Source organism: Lolium rigidum, chromosome 1, assembly GCF_022539505.1.
Source record: "Lolium rigidum isolate FL_2022 chromosome 1, APGP_CSIRO_Lrig_0.1, whole genome shotgun sequence".
NCBI lineage: Eukaryota > Viridiplantae > Streptophyta > Magnoliopsida > Poales > Poaceae > Lolium > Lolium rigidum.
Genome location: NC_061508.1, coordinates 248,288,735 through 248,310,544, shown reverse-complemented (window position 1 = coordinate 248,310,544; position 21,810 = coordinate 248,288,735). Strand labels below are relative to the sequence as shown.

Below are 21,810 nucleotides of genomic sequence, written 5' to 3'. Positions count from 1 at the left end.
ACATCTAAATGCATTCCAATTTAGAAAAACATGTCACATATTTTTATGAACATACTACATAGTAACTTTTTTTTTGCGAATTAACATAGGTAGCAACTACTAGGATTCAACACTAGTATTTTTAGCTAGTGAAAAAAAGAGCTAGGTACGTACTATTGCATGCGATACATCACATGTTGTTATTGACTGTTTTAGTGTTGAGTACACAATACTAGAAGAGCTGGTAATTAATTCGGCAGCAAAAAAATTCATTCCAGCCAAACATGAAAACCAAGGGACGGACGCACAAGTCCCCAACCAGTCCATTCCCCTCCCCTTTTCTCTCACCCAACTCATGCCGCCGCCGCTCGCCGACGAAGCTCCGGCGCCTTCTCCCCGCTGGTTCCCCGTCGAAGAAGCCCTCCCGAACCCCTCCCTAATCGCGCCGCCACGAAAAGCTGTCTCCTTTCCGGCGGCCGGCGTGACCGGGACCCTGCAGGACGGCGGCCGGCGCAGGAAGACGGGAGGACGGACTGATGCTAGCGTCGCCGAGCCTACTGCATCCCCAACCCGCAGCGAACCCTAGTGCCGGGACTGCAGGCCGGGGTCGAGGACGACGGCGCTCGCCTCGCACAGTGCGGCTGGCCCTCGCCGTCGATTCAGCGGCCATGGGAGTCGCTGCTCGTCCAAGGGAACCTCCAAGTCCGCCGCCGCGGGCGAGCTCCGGCATCCCGCTCGCCGGCATCCTCGGGGGGCCGCTGGCCGCGGCCGTGAGCGCCGGATGAGGCGCGTTCGTGACCTGCAGGAGCTCGCCACCAAAGCAGCACATTCACGCTGCCGTCCAGGAACACCTCTCGCCACTTAAAGGTCGAAATTAATTTTCCCCTGTCCTAGCGCTACAATCGACACCATGTCCGCCACCTAATCTTGTATGATACTGCTGCAGGATACATTGCTCTAGTTAACTCTAGATTTTCATACTAGTGCTGCGTGGTTCTAATTTCCATTGGAAGGAAATTTTCTCACCAATAGGAAATTCACCTGGTTTTCCATGGATGTTTGTTGTAGCTTGTACCCTGGCAAGAGTGCAAACCAGCCCGTGAGTTCACTGCGGCAGCGGCATGCTATGGCAGCTGGTGGCCATCGTCTTCAACTCCGTGGGCTTTGGTAAATTTCTGGTTCCTCTTATTTGTCCTCTATTTTCGCTGTGATAGCATGCCCATCTAGGTGCGTTTCGGATGGAGTGGGTTTGATATGAAATTTTTGGAAAATATGATGGTTTGATGGCAGTGGGTTTTGTTGGAATTGTTGCAATACCCTGTTCATATTTTTGGTGAAGAACACTACGGCTGAATGAATGCTTCAGTTAGTCTCTGTTTTCATTGCGTGATGGTTTCTTATGTGCGGTAAGTCGGGATCAAATCCCTGGAGCAGCATATCATGCTGGCACCGGATTCAGGTTTGTCATATTTGCATTGCCTGTGGTAGTTCAATATCACATCAATGAAGCAGCCTATCTTTTCCGCGCCTCAATTGATTTTCGCCCTATGTCGCCTTTGCGTAGTATAAGCCTTAAGCCTTTTTCTGCTTGTTGATGGCAATTGATTTCACAACTCACATCGAAACAGCAAGAAAAAGCTAGCGAAACGTAGCAACAATTCAAAATCTTGTTCATTTTTGAATTGTTGCAGTTTGTGAATCGCTTACATTTACCATGATGGCTTAAGAGCCTAATTCTTGATCATACTTTAGTATTTTGCAACTCTTTATATGTATATTTGATCATAAACTTGTTTTCCTTCTATTTTCTAGGTTGCTTTGAACCCTAGATCACTTATATGCTATCTCATGATGTTTGTTGAGTAATTGGTCTTGTGATCAATGTATGTGTTGTGCATACTATCTTGGTTTCTTTTTCTAACATGTGAGGTGCACAAGTGTATGTGGTCATGTAACCAAGCTGCTGCTTTTTGGAGCTGATCTGGACTACTAGTTCAACAAAGTAGTTAAATCTTTTGTTAGTCAAGACTATACAGCCACCTTAAAAGGATGGATTAATTCTGTTTTGGCCTGTTTGAAATGCCTATGATGTTGCTGCTTATCTCGAAATTTCATTATCTGCACCTAAGTTGTTTGTGACTTGGAAACGGTTTGTAGCTCTAGTATTTTATTTTGTGTTAATAAGAAAGAAATAGACATTCTTCTGTAGCTCTAGTTTTAGATTATCCTTAAGTTTTTGTTGAACTTTGTTGTTTGGTCGACTTGATGAATGAGAAGCTTAAACCTGAGTTGCATTGAATGTGGGAGCTCTTTGGAGCTGATCTGGACCACTAGTTCAACAAAGCAGTTTAATTTTTGTGATTCAACACAAATGCTTCTACCTTATAAGGTTGAATTGATTCTGTTGTTCCCTGTTTGAAATGTCTGTGCTGCTGTTGCTTAATATTATCTCGGGAAGGATGATTTAATACTGCTTAATATGTTGGCAAAACTTCTAGTGTTGAAGAGTAGTTGTGCTCATTGTTTGCAGAAAGAGCTTATTTTTTTCAGTATGAATTGACTTCGTAGACAGTAGAGAAATTGTTGCCTCGCTTGGAAATGACATCTACATGTACCCTGTATGTCTAGCTTGGAAATTGTTGCCTGACTTGAATGTTTTCTAGCTTTATTAATTCCTTTAGTAAGAATTTTAGAATTGGATCAGTTCCTGGCCACTTCCTTTATCTTTGTGTTTTCGAATCTCAGGGAATAAGTGGATGTGCAGCTGGCTATGAGGTAGTCATGGCCTCCGGATCTGGCTGGCAGTGGCGGCCTTCTTCTTCGACTCGGCAGGTTTAGGTGAGTGTCATGTTCCTCACTTGTCTCTTCTTATTTAGGACTCTGGTGGTGTGGTTGTCTTGGCACTGTACTGGCACTGCTTTGGTTTAGTATTATGTCGTGATCTCCAATGGACACTATATTGTATAGTTAGGAAATTTGATTAGATGGCATGTTTAGGTTGGATTGCTCACTGGGTGTTTTTTTTTTAATCTAGCTGTAGCTACGCAACATGGTAAGAACAAAATGATACCCTTGATTCTGAATTCTACATGTTAGCATGTTCCTTGCTTTCCACTGAATATGCTTGTATTTGCTTCTATTTTCTAGATTGCTTGGGCCCTAGATCTCTTCTATGCTATCTCATGATGTTTGTTGAGTAAGTGTTCTTGTGATCGGTGTATGTGCTGTGCATAATCATCCTGGTTTCCTTTTCTAACATGTGAGGTGCCCAAGCATATGCGGTCATGTAACCGAGCTGCTGGAATCTCCTAGGATCTGGTCGATTTTCGTGTTCATTGGTGTGGTTTCAAGTCAGTCTATTTCGATCTACAGTTGTTAACATTGGCGATCGTTGCTGCTCTGGTTTTTTGGGGCCTTAGCACGACGACTTTCCGTATGTCTAGTACAACAAGCTCTACTATTGCTTGGCTCCGGTGATGGAGGGGCGAGGATGGCGGCGCGTCTTCGGCTCGCGCTAGTATCTGTAGTCGTCGCTAGGTGGTCCAATGACATATTTGTAATTTTTAGTACTTTTGATTTTGAGTCTCTTTGTAACTACTGTTGATGATTATTAATAGATCGGTGGATTTTTTTAAAAAAGTGGGGTGTGCTAGGAAACTACAACTACATGATGCTCTAATCGATGGATGAATTAATGTTTGTAGGAGCGCCATGGAACGAACGAATCGCAAGATAGTGGACCGAGCCGAGCAAAAGATTGGTCATCACGGCGAGATGCATGACAGAATACTGGCGTGTGGCATTTTGTCATATTTTGGAAAATGGAGGCGGCTCAACTTGTTGTAGGCGCGTGCACGTACGTTCACGAGTAATATAGTAGGGAGTACAACTTTGATCCATTTTGTGGATGAGGCAGACTCGCGTCGCGTGGAGGAGGAGCGTTACTTCCTCGGTTCGGTTGGCGTCGCTGGAAACAGGCTGGCAGCAGGCTGTTTTCCCGAGCCGAATTTTGTTTTCCGTCTGGCGCAGCTCCGCCCGAGCGAATTTTGACGGGAGTATGCCGTGCAGCTCCGCGCCGGTACCTCAACTCCAACAAGGCATACCGGGTCATGGGCCCCCCCTGGAGGTTGTTCGTGCAGGAGAGCGGCATGTCCAAGGGCGACCGCCTTGACCTGTACACGTGCAGGCGCGCCGACGACGGCAAGCGCTGCCTCTTCGCCTTCATCACCAAGGGATGCGACGCTTGGTGCACCAAGGCTCGTAAGCGCGCCCGGCAGCCGGCCGCCGACGCCATCCGTGATATTTACGCGGAGTTCTTGCCCGCCAGTAATGGTGGGCGGGCTGCAGGCGGCGGTGACGATGGCAGCCATCTTGATCTCGGAGACCTCGACTACACCCGACCAAAGAGAGACCGTGGCAGAGATCGCAGGAGATCCAAGAACGGTGCTAGCCATGTCGGGAGAGAAGATCATAATAACCTGTTTCCGACGAACGACGGTGTGCACGCTTGGGCCGGTGGTTTCCAAGAAGACTACGGATTCTGCAAGCCCGAGAGGAGAAGGGAAGACGACAAAGCACCATCTTGGTATCTTGATGCCACTCCCGACGAAATAGAGGCTGCCAAAGGCCTCCTCATGCTCAAATATGCTCTTTTGGCTCAGCGTCGTTATTATTAGGGTAGATCGATCGAATTTCAGGCCTCCGTATAGCTAGGCGTTAGGGCAGTTTGATCGATCCCGAATAGTTAATTTGTCATCGTTTCGGTCACGATTTTGTAATCAGAATTGTTTTGTCCAGCCCGCAAATTGTTTATATACATACAGTACATACACTTATTTCAGAGATTATATATATATATACCACAATGAGGTATTAAGTACTATACTTCGTAAACATGCATGCAAACCGGGCTAACAAACGTCCATAACATTGTGCTCGGTGTGATTGCTTGATTCTCCTTAGATCGATCGACTTGCCTCCAAATTGTACCAATGGAAACTATTTGTGTTGCATGCGTTTCAAATATTTCTCACGCTAGCTAGATTTTGGGATCTGTTGCTCAAGATGAGCCGCATGAGGATCCCAAGTGTTTAACTGAATTCGTGAACTGATTCTTGAGTCTGCATGGCTAGGATGCAGTTCAGAAAGCACCAATTCGTACTTCAACCCCTAAAATACACTCGGCTCCCCGGCAATGTTGACCATGTTATTTTATTGCTTCCACTAGAATTTTGGATTCTCTTGCCGATGTTGGTGAATTGTTTTAATTGGCCATGTGGAGCGCGTAGCCTTAGATCTACGGCTCTAGATTTTTGTTGGTATTTACATATCTATGGTTATATCTATGGTTTGACCTCTATGTTATTGTTATGCAGTTGCCTTCAGAAAAATGCAAAATTGCGAAGAAGTAAGATTTTGAAGATCTAGATTATTTGCTCATTTCTTTTATACTTTACTTTTTAATTAAAAAGATTGTTCATATATCTCTGCCATTTACTATTCATTACTGTAAATACTAGATGATATCCCGCTTGTTGAAGTGAGATACACATATATCATAAGCTGAGATGCATTGAAGTACATGGACGGAATAAGATAATTTTAAGGCATTATAAAATTTAACTAATATTTTGAGGAAATGCCGAGCTAATTTTTTTATCAACTGATGCACCAATTTGCAATGTATTATTTATGAAAATAATCAAATGTACTTTTTAGTTGGAGGCTTCAACAAAAGCCGGCACCGAAAAAGGATGTTAAATATATATGTGCCGTGGCCTTCAATTCTCTCGCTGCAAATATATTTCACAGATTGTGCAACAAATTTCAGTGTTGGTGAGAAGCATAAGATAAACAAGATATGTTGCAATATAAATTGAACAAAAGCAAGACAATAACATGACCTTTGTGGAATTGCTGTCAGTAAAAATAAGCTGAAAGACAGGTATGATGATCGGCTGAAGTACGGAAGGTAGAACTGAATAGTTGATTGGTGCTGATGTCGCTTATCGTGTTGTGTTCGTCTGTTTGATGAAGATCTTGGGTCATAGCCTCAGTCGTATGGCTCTAAATATGATGATCGGCTGGTCGGTGCATGTGGCCATGGACCATGGTGGTCCATGGAGTTTTGCATCCGCATGATTCCATAGACTATTGTCGATCGCGTTGATCCAGGCGGCCACTATTAGCATCAGCAGATCGGAGATATCGAAGCAACCTTCCACTAATGTCACCGGAGTACCGAGAAGATTTGGAAATTTTATTTACTGGCTAAATTATATCTAATCGATCAAATTAATTTTTTTAATTTGTTCTAATCTAAGGAACCGATTCAATCTTTAATAGAGACATTGGTGTCGCACCCCTGGAGAGAGACTATTAGTCTCCCAGCGGACAGCCGGAAGTGGTGAGTAAGGCTACGACCGGCATGGTGAGACTAACCGCTTCATATCAATATAATTTCTCATTTGCAGTACTGCTCATTAGTCACCGAGGCTAGGAACATATTCACAATACTAACTGCTATATGAATCCCTAATATTTTGTGACCCTCGCCGGGATTATATAAAGATACAAGGAGAGAGTTAGACTTAAGTACGCCGATATATTTTCTCATGAATATCAAGTAAAACATTTTTCATAAATCACGAAGGAAGAAGGGGGAAAATGCTCATGACCTCTTTATTATTATTATCTTAAATTACCATACATTTATGATAATATGACTTCCGAAATATTATTTAGGAGTGGTGATCGTGAGTTCATGACGAACACAACACAAATTTCAGTTCAGTCTGCAATGGCAATAGTGTTTTCCTCCAATGATCTTGCAGAACCCTCCGTTATGGCAGCGATTCAGGCACCACGAGTTACAGAGCGGATCGAACGGCGGCGAGCATTCATCGTTCGAAGCCCATGAATGGTAATCCACGCCACATTTTGGGATTAAGTTTCTTGGTGCTGCCCAAAGAAATATAGAGAGACGATCATGCAAAAAAGTTTGTCAAACCCCTTCGATTTCGAAAAGATACAAAACGAAAAAAATGCTCAAAAAGTAAGCCTCGTCAACGTCTCCTCCAAATACATATGTCTTGCAAACCGCTATTCCTATTTTTCCATCATTATAAAAATAACATATTTATGCAACTCTCCATAACATGAATATATGAACAGGGGCGACAAATAAATAAAACCTTATTTACCTGCGGAGACTATCATGGATGCTAGAAGAAGAAATGCAACTAAACCACTGGCACGGGCCATATTACTGTTCTTGTAGGATGACAATCTTCTCGTCGGTGTGTGTTCCTGTAGAGAGGTAACTCGATAATGTGGTGTTTGCGTTTGAGCTCTTTCTGTATAATTTGTGCATGGGTATGTACTACCCTAGACATACTTATAACCAGGGATCCTGATGTTAATTAATAGAGGCGCTATTGCATAGAACTAATGCAGATCGGTCAACAGAATCAGGGCATAATTCTGTGCATATTGTTTCTTAAATTGGTTGTATCGTATCAACTAATAAATACACGTAAATAAGGACTCTATTAATGATCAAGAAATCATGTCTTCTCTTCTCTTAGTAGTCCACCATCAACTAGAGAAGATGATAAATATTAGGGCTACAATGCATTATATCTTATTGGCATCCCTTACAATAAATAAAAATTAATTATTTTTAGTAGAAATTTATGTGGCTAAGGAAAAAACAAGTTATACAATGGGAAAATTAGCTTTCTCTTATTCCATAAGAGATCATCTCTTAGCTAAGCTAAGGTAAGACAATATTCTCTTTCTTCCTTCCTCTCTTTTAACTAAGCAAAAATCCTACGTGGCAAGCGTAAGGAAAATCTGAGGTCACCCCACTGTACATGCCCTTACCCCTAGTTGTAGACCAGTGAGCACGCCATCACGATGTACAAGCTTCTTCCATTTCAAAATAGACTTTAGTCCCGCTTATTAAAAAAATTAAATGGCTAATCCTATATAAAATGATTATTTTGCGAGTGTGTATAAATGACGAGAAGATCTTCTTACTAAGCAGGTCAAAGCTAACAAAAAAAAGACTGGACTTGCTAGAGATGACATGGGAACGAGACGGAGATGAAATGGAGCTCCATGACGACGCCCCCATGAAAGTGACGATGTAGCACACCGCCGCCGTCGAGACAGAGACGGTTAAATGGTTTTCACCACGAGCCCGGACGCAGAGAAGGTGCCCACAACGGTGCCCCGAGAAGGGTAATGATACACGCATGTATCCACACTGTCGGTGCCGGAGCGTCGAGCTTTCTCCTAGAAAAAACCTTCGCACCACAATCAACCTTCTGGGTCTGCCGCTTCGGCACCCAAGCTCACGCTCAGACGACACTGTAGGCACCACCACAACATGACCAACATAACAGAACATGGGAAGTCGAGGACAACCAGTTAGCCCACAGCCAATGAGGTACAAGGAGCAGGACAACCATTCACAAGTCGCACCATTGTGCCCGAAGCGGGTTAACAACATGTCCACCTGATCTAGGCCCGCCTGGCTCGGATCTCGAACCTCAGCAATGCCGAGAGCCCCTGAAAGCGGCGCAAACAACATGGCTTGTCCCACCCAGATCGGGCCTAGATGGGACTAGATCTAGGACGTTGACCCAACTGTCCCTCGCAAGCACCGCCTCGCTGCCGTCTTACCGCCTTTCCGTCCAAATCCCCACCACTACCAACTCTGGAAGGGCACTCTGTCATCAGGCCACGACACTGACCGCTAGGTCTAGACCAGCCGGGACGACGCACAAAAAGAGGATCGAGGATGTCATGGCCTCCACGTCCACTACCGCATACCCTCGACCGCCAAAGACCGAGTGCCGCAATCAACTCGCACCGACGCCACCAGAGAACAGTAGTACCACACCTCACCGTGCCGATGTCGGAGGCCTCCACCAGGCCCACACCCATCACCATGAACGGCTGCCCCGTGCAACCCCTGCACCCACGAGAGAAGAAGGAACCGTCTCACTACCACCAATACGACATGACCTTTGCCCGGTGGTTCTCTTTGATGAGTGCATTTTATATAGTGTTTTGAGCCTTATTATTCCTTATAAAATCCCTCGTTTACATGCATCATCTTGTGATAGTTATCCTGAGCTTTGCGCAATTAGTAGTTCTATTAGTATTTTCTAACTTTTCCTGCCCTTTGATGTGTGTGTTGATGTTCTAGACATTTATGAACAACGAACGTTAAAAGGAGCCAAAATGAGGCAATATGGAGGAGTTACATGTACTATGAAAAAAAAATTAGTGCTAGGAGGAACTAGCATATTTGAGCAATCCCAGCTTGCCATGTGTCATAAAATTGCCACCTCAGCCAAACAAATATTACTTCCTAAATAATTGACCTATTCATCCATTGATGTTTCTGTTTCCTAATTTATTGATCATGCAGCACCTCGCGTTCTGAAACTGAATACAGTAGGCACGATATATGGCTCCTATATACAACACTAACGTATTCTAAATGGGTTTTAACTCCCATTGAATTTGGTTGGGCCGGCGCTTAAACTCGAAAAAACCAATGCCCACGTCATTGTCCAGCAATATCCATTTGATCTGAACATGAAGAGTCTTCACTCAAAAAATGAAGAGTCTTCACTATGCACCATATGTAGCACTAACGCATTCTAAATGGGTTTTAACTCACATTGAATTTGTTTGAGCGCTTAAACTCCTTCAATTACTAGGACGTACATCGTCCATTCATGCAATCGTGCCTGATGGGATTCTCTGACCATCCAAGTATTTATTTTCCATGTCTGTGTCTTGGCTAGTGGCTAGAAGGCTATTTGCAGGCTTCCCTCTCTCATCGCCCCAACTTCTGAGCAGCCTTTGCTGTCGCTGAACTGCCGGGCGCTGCTGTTTTTGCTACCAACCATGAGCCACGTCAAGCAACTAATCTCTTTCATAGTTTTAACCCTCTGTTCTTCTGGTTGAATTATCCCTTTTTTTCACCCCCGTTTGAGCTTTGCATCGAGGCTCCCATATCGTGTTGCCATGGCATAATGAAAAATCTAATTGCCTTGTAGATTCTGCTGCTCCGAAAAGGTTGCATCCATGGCTTCAGTTAGTACACCGTGATATAGAGATGACTTCTCGATCTTCCAATATTTTGTTTCTCGGTGGAGCAGGTGGTAATTAATCTATGAATCGTACATTTGTCAGCAGGATAAAGCTAGGAATCATATGCCTTCTGCCTTTTTCTCGCCAGTTTTCGGTAATGGTTCAGTGGTGTCATTCATTCAAATCTTCCACATCTTCGATCAAACTGCGACTACTGGTAAATTACTATCTCCATTATATTATAGTTATATCTATTCATGTATTCATATTTATTGTGGTTCTTTTTTCAAAATGCCTGGATTTTTGTAGTGTACGTCTATCTAAGAAGGGCTTAAGAAGGTGCTGCCAGGATTAAAAAGGAATAAATAATGAACGAAAGTTCACCGAAGCCTGGCTTTTAAACATTTGTTTCCTGAACGATGCGTAATAGTTCAGGATCTACTATTCCTGTAGTATGATGTATGCATCAATTGAACAATTTTCAACTGACTCCACAAATCTTGCTAGGATCTGTGTACTTGCATTGCTGCAAAACGATGTGTAATAGTTCAGGGTCTACTATTCCTATAGTCATATGTATGCATCAATTGAAAAAGATTCATCTAACTCCACATATCTTGATAGCATCTGTGTTATGCATTGCTGCAAACCATACACATTACTTCCAACCATTCTGGATTGTTGTTTTTTAATTCAAGGTTTTGATTTTGTATTAGCACAAAGCCTTTAGGTTTGACCAATTTCATGCAAAATTCTACAAAAATATCTAATTTTAAGAATAATTCATATGACCTTCCAGATTATGCAACATAATACATTATTGATATGAGTTTTAGATAGTACGTCCTGTGAAAAATTGTTTTCATAGAAATTTCTGCTGCAACGCGCGGGTTCACTTCTAGTTTTTTATATGAGGCTGACCCTATTAGTGAGCTTTTTTTTGGAAAGCCATTCGATGAGATTTATTGATGATTAAACAAACTTAAATCGTTTATGAGTTTCGGAAATGAAAAGTTACGGGGTTCATCATCCCAAAAACAATCAACATGTTTTTTTGCAAAATAGAATCCTTGCATTAAGAGAAACATTGAATAGTACAAAGCACCTCAACAAAAACAAAAATTAAAAAAAAAAAACTTGAGTTCCTCTTCGTCTTCAACCTCTAGAACGTGTCGATGGCACGCCGCCGCTGCCGCTCATCCCTTAGATAGACTGATGTTGTTTGTTGCGGACGAGAAGTTGTCGAATGGGTCAAGAAGACTACATCCGTCCCAGAGACGAAGAATAAGGACTAATCGTCGATGAAGCTCCATGAAAATCCGGCGATCCCCCCATCGAGAAGAATTCTTCGAGAACCACACCACTCCCACAAGCTTATCCATGTTGCCATCAAGATGGAGCTGGAGCTGGTGAGAATATATTGTAGAAGACGCCACCGCCACCACCTGAGCGTCGTCCCGCCAAACCAAAACCCTAAAAACCAGGGTACGGAGCCCTCCAGCCGATGGGCGGCGCCACCCCGCCTCCACGGCCCAAAGGCCGCAGAAGGGAGGCAGAACGGCGGCGTCGGGATGCGGCTGCAAACTCTAGTTGCCTTGAGATCACCTCTCGTAGGTGTACGTACCTGTTCGCGTGACTTATTAGTTTATCGTTAGCAATCAACTTGATTTGAAGAACTGTGGCTAACTAGCTCATCCGCGATCTCGTTGGCTTCCCTTTGACAATGTTTTTTTTTTTTGCGAGAAATCCACCGATCTATTAATAATCATCAACAGTAGTACAAATAATCCAAAACGTAAAGAAAATTACAAATTGGTACTCGAACCACCTAGCGACGACTACAAACACTAGCATGAGCCGAAGGCGCGCCGCTGTCCTCGCCCCTCCATCGCCGGAGTCAGGCAAAGCTTGTCGTAGTAGAGCTTGTTGTAGTAGACAGACGGGAAGTCGTCGTGCTAAGGTCCCAAAGGACCAGCGCACCAGAGCAGCAACCATCGCCAATGATGACAACCGTAGATCGCAAGAGACTGACATGAAACCACACCAACAAAGACGAAAACCGGCCAGATCCCAGGAGATCCGACGGGCACACAACTCCACACGCCCTCCGTCAGCGCTAGATGTACCACCGGAGCGAGGATAGGGCGGGGAGGACCTTATTCTGACTTCAGGATGTAGCCGCCGCCTCACCATCCCAAAAAAGAGACTGAAAAGCAAACTAAATTAAGAACGGAAACTCCCCGCCGACGAGGAACCGTGGTCCGCCACACCTCCAAGGCCCCAAGGCCACCGGAGGCGGAGCGGACCGGCGGTATCGCCGGCGAGGAGGATGGAACCCTAGATGGGTTTGTGTTTTTTTCCGCCGCCTGGGTTGTCTCTCACGTTTAAACGTGATATTTCGAAAACCTAAAGATAGGATTCTGCAATCATCATATATAGCGGCACAAGACGTGTCGAGGAGACGCCACCCAAGTGCATAGTCTCAATAACCTGCACATTATCACTTATCAGATTGGATAATGAAATTTTCACATCAGGCTGAGTCCATCTCTCAATGCGTAAGCGAGCTTTGGTTTGACTAAGCATCATACGAATTGACCACAAACTCTCTATAGTTAATAGTAGAACACAATTTTCTATCTAAAGTGGAGCGGAGCAGAATCATTCAACCCCGCAGCCATTACATTTCTTTGTGCAGTAGAAGTGCAAATATCGCACGGGCTAGGCTTGTGCTGGGCACCAAACGAAGGGCCTTATGTGTGGCAGACAAATCAGGCTTGGCCTAGGAAACCGATTTCGGCCTACACACGTACCGCTCTCCACAGTCCATATATAAAACCAAGTTGTTACAGCCTTGCTTCGATCGATACCGCGCGCTCCACATCGCGATCGCGATGCGGTCGTCGTCATCACCGCCTCCGCCGGCCGCCACTGATCCGGAATGTCGACGGGGGCGAGCCAGGAAAGCCCCAGCGTTCCACGTCTCGGTGTTCAAGCACATGGAGCTGCCGTGTGGGAGGGACTGGGCCGAGCTGCCCGCGGACGCCATCTCCTGCATCCTCCACAGGCTGGACCAGGTGGAGCTCCTGATCGGTGGCGTGGCGGCGGTGTGCCGCTCCTGGCGCCGCGCCGCCCGAGAGGAGCCCGAGTTGTGGCGACGCATCGACCTGCGCGATCTGCCCTATATTCCACCATTCCAACCGGAGGCCAGCCTCGCGAATATCATGAGTGCTGCCCTGCGGCTCAGCGCGGGGCAGTGCCATACCTTCTTCGGCGAGATCCTCCACGATGACCACTTCCTCCTCCTCGCTGAGCAGTAAGATTTTCATCTTATTCATCTCTGATTCTATGCTGCCTCTCCCTGCTGCCTGGTTCTTCATGCTTAATTTGCAACAGATCGGACAGTATGCCAAATTATAGAATTGGCGCAGCATCCAGTACAACCTAAATATGTTTGGAAACTACAAATAAAACAACAGTACTTCTTGTGACATACTACCTTACACACAGCCAATTCAACCTTACGCAAATGACATCTTGGAGCTGCTATACACAATGAACTACTCTCTTACATCCTCCCGTTTTCCTATCTTCATTTCTGCTCAACAAAGACAAGTGTTTACTGAAGAGCTAATTAATTCTATCATGCAGGGCTCCGTTACTGAAGAGCCTTCATCTTATTAAATGCCATGATATCTCCAACCAAGGATTTGCAAACGCAATAAAAAGGTTCCATATGCTTGACGAGCTTGAGCTTTTGTGGTGCTTAGGTCACCCACAAGTTCTCGAAACTATCGCGGGAGTGTGCCCAGGCCTAAGGCACTTCAGACTTGTCAACAATAATTGGGGTTTTGGACCTAACGATGAATGGAACGCTCATGCAATCGCTAGGATGCGAGAGCTACGTTCCTTGCATATTGTCAGTGATGAACTCGATAATGAAGGCTTGACAGTCATCCTCGACAACTGTCGCAACTTACAGTATCTTAACATGCACGATTGCTGGAATATCAACATGGATGACAACCTAAGTGAAAAGTGCGCCCACATCAACATGGATGACTGCGAGTACCTCCTGCCGTACGATTCTTATAGCTGTTGCAGTTCTCCGTTTTCTTGTTTTGATGATGATGATTACCATGATCTTTCTCTTTCTTACTACCTTGGTGACGATATTGATGACATGGATGAAGAGCATGGAAGAGCATGTGTAGGTACTTGTGCTAATGTGATACTGTAGATTTGGATGTTTTGATGGGAGTTTCTGATTGAGTGGTGCCTTCTATTCTCAAATGTATTCACATGTTTTGTTGCTTCATTCTGGCCGCGACATCCCCAAGATCCAGCTTTCTTCGGAATGTTTAATGTCTAGATTGTGTCTCGGTGTCAAGATAAAATCCTCGGGAGATATATGATTCACTGAAATAAAGGACACCGCGATGATTTTCTCCTTCGTTTTGCAAGAACAAGCAGAGCAAATAAAGAGAGGTGCCCAAGGTCATGCCATTATATTTCAGAACAAGGCGTGCCGTCAGAGTTACTTTTGAATGTCGAAATATAATGCCACTTGGATTGTTGTAATTTGTTAATCATATATATGGTTGATTATATTTCATATGTTCTCAGGTACTAACATTGAATTTACTTTGAGTTTAACTCTTCAGACATATTGTTGCTCTGTTGCGGTGCAGAAGAAAACATTATGCTGCTTTTGAGTACGAAATATGAAGGCTGCTTTAATCAATGTCTTCGTACAATTGTTCTTAGGCCTAATTAATATAAAGTTTTCTTGTGCAAGTATCGTTCAACAGAGCACACAGTCTATCTAGTAGTACACAATGTGTATCATAGGCTTGAGTCCTACAAACGACCTGCATGTTTTTGGAATGTTTCTTTGGACACAATGTCTGAACCTGATGCATGTCTCAGGTCGGAGGTAAATACGAGATGCATGGATTCGAAATCAAATAATATATTGACGTAGGTGGTCAGCTGTGGTTTGTCATTTTCCTTTCCATCTCTTTTTTTTAAAACGAAATGCAGTCGAACTGTCTTTTATCTAATTAATAAGGATCAGTAAAAAGGTTTTATATTTACCTGACCAAGAAAAAGTTGCTAAACTGGCAGATTAGAGTATCATTAAGTTGCATATGCTGCCCAGAATTGTTCCGCAAGATGAGTTCAACAATGATAGCATCAAACACAACCGTCGCGGAGATTTGAAGATGCGATTGCGTTAACACCATCTCCTAGGACATGCTAGACAATAACAAGCATTGCAGGTGCTACTTATCAAACGGGAATTATAACGTACGCAGGCTTCAGAACTACATACGCACGTTTCATTGGCTAGCAATAGCAAGTGAAGCAAATAGGCACCGATTTTAACAGCAAACGATAATAGCCTCCTCCATCAATCAACATGGTAACATCTCATGGGCAGGGAACATGGTAACATCGCATTAACCAAGCTACATGTGTACTAGCTAATTGAGCGAAACTAACATACGACCGGAAGGAGCAGCACAACGTCGGCCGGCCTCTGGATCGGTCAGGTCAGCATTTACAGTGGCAGTAGTGCAGCTTGCCGATCTTCTTGCAGAAGCCGTTCTTGCAGACGTCGTCCCTGGCACAGGCCGACTGCTGGCACCACGCGTTGCAATCTTCGGTCCTCTCCGGCACCGGGCAGCCTACGTTCTCCAGCTCGTTGCCCCACAGGTGGTAGTCACGGCAGCACGTTGGCTTCTCTGACGCTGCAACAAAATTGGCTGCCGTGAATTGAAGTTGTTGTAGGAACGCAAAAGATGAAGCGTGACAGCAAAAGAAACTTACTTGCGAAGGCGACGAGCCAAAGTAGGACAAGAGCTAGTACTAGTGCAGAGATACGAGCCATGCTGTTCCCTTCTCGTGTGTTCTTGCTCAGAGATTGGATCGATCTCAAACGAGTACGAGTTTATTTGCCTTCTCTCTCTAGATGTGATTGCCTTTGCCGTACTATTTGTAATCTCTAAGCTGCTTCGATTTTTGGAATTGCTGTAATAAAGGAAAATACGCATTTATTACTCTATGCCAAGATTTAGTATGGTAAGTGACAGCCAGGATTTTCTTTGTCTTGCCTGTTCTTATATAAAGCTAATTACCACCGTATATTGATATACTCCCTCCGTTTCTTTCTACAGTGCCTATAGATTTTTGCCACGGAAATTAGCGCAAGAGTATTTTTTACACAAGACCCCCTAGCTGAACGATTTAAGATCAGACTAAAATTAGGGAAATCGATAACTTCCTAACTTACCGTAACAAATCCGACAAATCTGTCTGGTTGACTCTCCATATATGTGCAACCAGGTTTAATTAAGGAAAGAAAAATACTGCTTCCTAAATCTAAGCAATTCTTGGGGCCATGCATTAGGAATCTCAATTAATTGTTTCCTAATTTGTATGAATTTTTTTTCATGCATGTCGTGTGGGAGTTAACCGGTGGAGGGGGTAATTGAAAAAAAGCCAAGCTACAGCCTTATATTGTGAAACAAATGCCAAAAATCTATAGGCACTATAGAAAGGATTGGAGGGAGTATGTAGATATGATACCCGCAATTAAAAGTTATATGAATATGATCATTAGTTGCTCAAGATTTCAGTAAGAAATAGCATATAGTGTATATGTTTGTCTTTTCTTCTCTAGTGGCTAGAGAGTCGTCAAGACGATTTTTTTTTAATAAAAGGAGCTTTATTACTTAACCCATCTAAATACTACATCCATACTGATTTACAGGTGATTTACGTATTTCAAGAAAAAAATTAACTACTAATTTAGTTAACAAAATATACAATATTACACTTCATCTCTACATAACTAAGATGCACACGGTCGCAGACGTAACAAAAGGTAAAATAAAAAGGCATACTATACATATCCATGGATCTGCAAAGGCATCTAAGATCATGGAGGACCGAGATTACACCATTATCCATGTTGGATAAAATATCTCTTGTTTTGCCTCCAACCTGTAGACACCTTCATAAATAGATCAAGATTACCCACTCAGTATAGAAATTGGCATGAATAAACTAAAGCTGTACACTGCACTACCGTCAGCTGAGCCTTGGCTGTCTCCTTCCTCCCGCTACAGTAAGGGGAAGGGCGATTTTTCTGGAAAAGCTTGGTCGCCCACTTCGCAAGCTCTGGATCCGTGGGATCCCTTCTCTTCCGTCGGCTGCCTCGGCAGCGGGAGGAGGGGGGATCTCCGGATCGTAGCCTGTATATAGTAGGGTCGTCTGGGTCTCCGCTCGGTGGCGTCGAGGAGGTGGTGACGCCGGCGATGCGGTTTTTGGAGGTGAGCTTCTTCCCCTCCGGCAGCGGTGGTCTTCGGGGTACTGCTGGGCGGAGCTCGCCTTCCCGGTGCTCCTCGGTCCGCGGATCGGGTGAGTGTCTCGTTCCCTCCCCGGATCGAAGGTGGTGGTCGATCTGGATCGTGAAGTCGAAGAAGTTGGTGATGGCGCGCGGCGCGGCGTCGTTGGTGGGGCGTGGAGTAGGTTCTTCGGTGCCGGTGAGCTCTGACTACCCCGCTGCTGAGGGGTTGCTTCGAATCCAAGGCGTGTGCGAAGCAATGGCAGCGGCCCGCCAGTCTCAGCTCTGGGTCGTCTCCGGCGAGGTCGGGGTCCTGTATGGCCTTATCTGTATTTTTTGTTTCTTTCAGGACCTATCTGTAAGATCGCTGCTGTAATATCATCTCTTTCTTCTAGCAAAAAAAAAAACTAAAGCTGTACACCGGTAGATAACTTGCATGAGTGAAAAAATCATAAAAATTCTTATTATTTCTACATAGCCACAACGACCAAATAACATCAAGCACTTCCACCCTAAAAAATACATTAAACCCATGATCCACACTGTTTATCTAATTGTTGAATATACTATTAGCAACGCTACGTTGGCGGCTATAAGAGCATCTCTAGTAGTGCCCGTAAAAGCGGGAACCGAAAAAATGGAGTTCAGTCTCCCGAATTTTATGGTTTCGTCGATTTTAGTCGAGGCGCAGAGTAGAAACCGAAAAGACTAATTGAAAAAGGAAATCAAACGTCGAGGGAAGTTTTTGGCGATGAACACGCGAAATGGAACGAATTCAGTGCTCCGATCGAGCTACATTCATACATAATTCACATATTGGCCCCGGGATAGTCACCGCGGCCTCTACGCGCGGCGGAGGAAGGAGCAGATGCGGCGGAGGAAGCCTAGGCGACAACGATGGCCATGAGCTCGAAAAACGTCGCCTTCGCGGAATTCCCCCAAGTAAGGGGAAGCGCCGGCGTGTCTTCGGCGTCATCGTCGTGTTCCCTGCGCGGCAGAAGCGTCGGCAGCGGCGGGCTGCACAAGCCACCGGACGTGACCTCGCCGTCCCCATCGCGTCCATCAATGCGCGTCAACCTGCGCGTGAACCTGCGCGGCATCCTGCGCGCCGCCTGCTTGCGAGCTCCCTCGAAGTCCGTACACTTCGCGAGGGTTTTTCGTGGTGGAGGAGCGGGTGCGGCGGCGGGGAGTAGGGTTTTCCGCGGCCTGTATAAATAGGCGCTGTTATGTGATGCTTTTGGCCCGAACCCGTAAATCCGTCGAAAAAGTTCAGTTCCGGCGGTATTTACGGGTTCTGTTGGAGTCGCTCTAAGGTAGAACCTATTCGGATGGCCAACCGTATAGATCTAGAATAATTACACATACTAAAAGAGTAAATGTTTGATAATCTCGGCATGATCACAGAATACACAATTTATACTTCCGTGCCATCAAATGTCGTATTTTGTGAGGATTTCCCCTCTATGAAGATACCATGCGAAGACCTTAGTCCTGCACGGAATTTTTATTTTCCAATTTTTTTATTACTATCAACTAGCGGAGACTATCATAGATGCTAGAAGAAGAAATGCAACTAAACCACTGGCACGGGCCATATTATTGTGCTTTACATGTTGGCAACAAGTACTGACAGTTTCGAGCTCTAGATTTTTATGCTTCTACATGGTACTCAAAATATTCAGTTAGATCTTCAGATACTTACATCAATGTAATATGCTTCAATGCTTTCGTGCCATCTGCATTTCACAAGGTTGAGGATTTTGTAAGGAACCGATGCAAAGCTTGGTTTAGTATGGAGCAGTACTTTTTCTGGGCACTTGACTTGCGCGCGGCCAAAGAAATACAGTACATATCTTTGTGGATGGATCGCGCAGGTCGTGGTCATTTTACGGACAGGCCTTTAGGCGGGTCCAGGTGCACGCGACCGCGGGCGAGCAAAACGAAAGAAGACGGCGCATCCAATCGGCGAGAAGACAACGAACTAAACAAGACTGATCTCTGTTTTTCATTTGCGACCACCAAACCCTCGCGCCTCACGCATGAAACAGAGAGAAAGACAGAAAACAGGGAGGAAGCCTATGTACGATGGGGAGTCAACAACATACCTACGGGATCCATTGATCAGAAAGAGAGCTCGCCGCCGGCAGGTTAGCCATGTAGACGACGGTACGGTGCTTGCCTCACCTCCGCCGGCCAAGTGATGCAGAGTGTACTCTCCTCTCGTCGCCGACGCCAAAGTCCAAAGTCATAAGTCACGGCACGCGCTGCCGCCCGCGGCTTTGGCCATGGCTTTTATTTATAGACTCACTTTGAAGTGAAGAGAGGTAAGGTGTATACGGATCCATTGGCTCTGCACTCATGTTTCATACTCAGATGAACGGATGGGATAGGTACTCCCATGGATTGCTGACTTGGCGTAATAAAAGCAAAGGCCCCATAGATAACTACATCATTGGTTCAATCGAAGAGTTAATTGTTTCACTTAATTACCACGTGGAATCCCAGTAGCCAGTCAATCAAACAATAATCAAGGGTGGGGGTCTCCTCGATTTTCCTTTTCCTACTAGTCACTCAACCAAACAGTAAAGACTTCCTTCTTGTTTATGCATTGCCTAGGTCTGCATGCATGCTCCCTACAGTCGGGTTTTCCATATGGCTGGGACTGGGAGGAACAACAACACCTGGAAATTCTATAAAAAAAACACCTGGAAATCAACCTCGAAAAAATGAGCATGTACATATTGTTGGTTGATTTCTTATTCGTGTCACCATATGGCTACAAACTCTGTCAAAAAATAGTACTTAAAATTCACTGAAAGCTGCAGTTTTTGTTGATCAGCTGCATCGGTTCCGGATGGCCGTTTTGCATATTGAAAGGTCCTCCAGGACTAATTAATGGGAATCTTAACTGCATTCGGAGCCGTGCATGCACATCAATACGACAAATATTACCGACCGGTTGTTGTTGAGTTTTTATTCGAACCACTGACACTACTAAGGTGCCTTGCATTCTCCTCTTTTGCTTCTCACTCTACCACACAGCTTCCTCTTGTCTATGGCTAAGGAAACGTACCAGATCAAATGCCAGATCAGTTGATTAACACAAGATATCAATGTTATGCCAAGAGTGAGTTTGCATATAACCATGACCAGCAGCACCAGCTAGCTAGTAATAGCATGTGGTTTAGGTACAAAACTATGCGACATACAATATTTAGTCATACACTTAATGGTAAAGAACAACTAAAAACATGAACTTGAACATGTGACAAAGAAAAGACTCAAGATCATCATACAGGTACTACACTACCGACTACTTGAGTAACAATAAATATAATGTGTAGGTTCCCGGCCGATGCACCGCAAAAAAATACATCCATCGTGCACTACACCTGGCAAGCTCGGACGACTTGACATTTGTGGCACTTATCCAAGCGCGACCAAGCCGGTGAGTGTCGCAACAAGGGTCGCCGAACTTGAGCCGCTACTCCTCCCCCAGCCGACTTGGTCAATCATCATGTTATCCACAACCCTCTTCCTCTCATACCATCAGAGCATCAACACTCCATACATTAACACTGCCAAGAAAATCATATCAGTGGGTTGTTGTAACAAATGAGCATAAAAAAAAGTTAGTCATGGATAAACCAATTCGTTTGACAAAACTAATCAACTAAAGCCAGCAAAGATTTATATTTTCTCATGAAAACTAAAGCACATGAATGCCAGCCACCAGGCAATCCAATCCCAGCATATTTACCGCGCTTAAGTTGTACTACAGCAAAACAACTAGGCAGACAAGTTATACATGTTTTCAACACACCTCGGTAACATCAAATTGAACCACCATAGATGGCCAAGCCAGAGCTAAGTAAATTTACACTATATTCAACCACACAAGGTACTTTCATACAAAAAGAAACTATTTTCATAATCTAAGCAGCACATGACAACTCATGCTTCTTGCCCAGCCCTATCCAAACCATTTCTAATTTTGACAAATAGCAGATCAGCACCACTATGGTAGCATCTGTGGGCTTGCATACCATTTGTTCAAAATGGACTACTGAACACTGAACTACCAGAAACATGCATGCAACCACTTGCGTACCACTTTTAATCTCTTAGCAAAGGAGACGTACCATGATAAGGACCCCTTGGCCACCACGAATAGGTACTGCACTCCCTTGGCTTCCGCTAGGATTCAAGCATCCAAAACAAGCTCCCCATTGTCCTAGCATGAGAAAACAAAGGGATAACTATCTAAACAACATTCGAATAGACTAGAGTTACAGCAGAAAGTAAAAAACATGTCATACTTCAGGCTTATGAACTAACATATACCGACCTTTGCAGTGAGAAGTTTC

General features: G+C 44.5%; 1 protein-coding gene across 1 annotated transcript in view; it reads left to right on the top strand.

Annotated features, from left to right (window-relative positions):
- Positions 1-738: 738 nt before the first annotated feature.
- LOC124692417 overlaps positions 739-21,810 on the top strand; it is a 57,780-nt gene continuing 36,708 nt past the window's right edge. Inside the window, exons 1-2 of the transcript XR_006999512.1 lie at positions 739-846; positions 1,048-2,817. The gene's annotated coding sequence lies outside the window, so the exon portion shown is untranslated. The remainder of the gene's footprint in view (positions 847-1,047; positions 2,818-21,810) is intronic.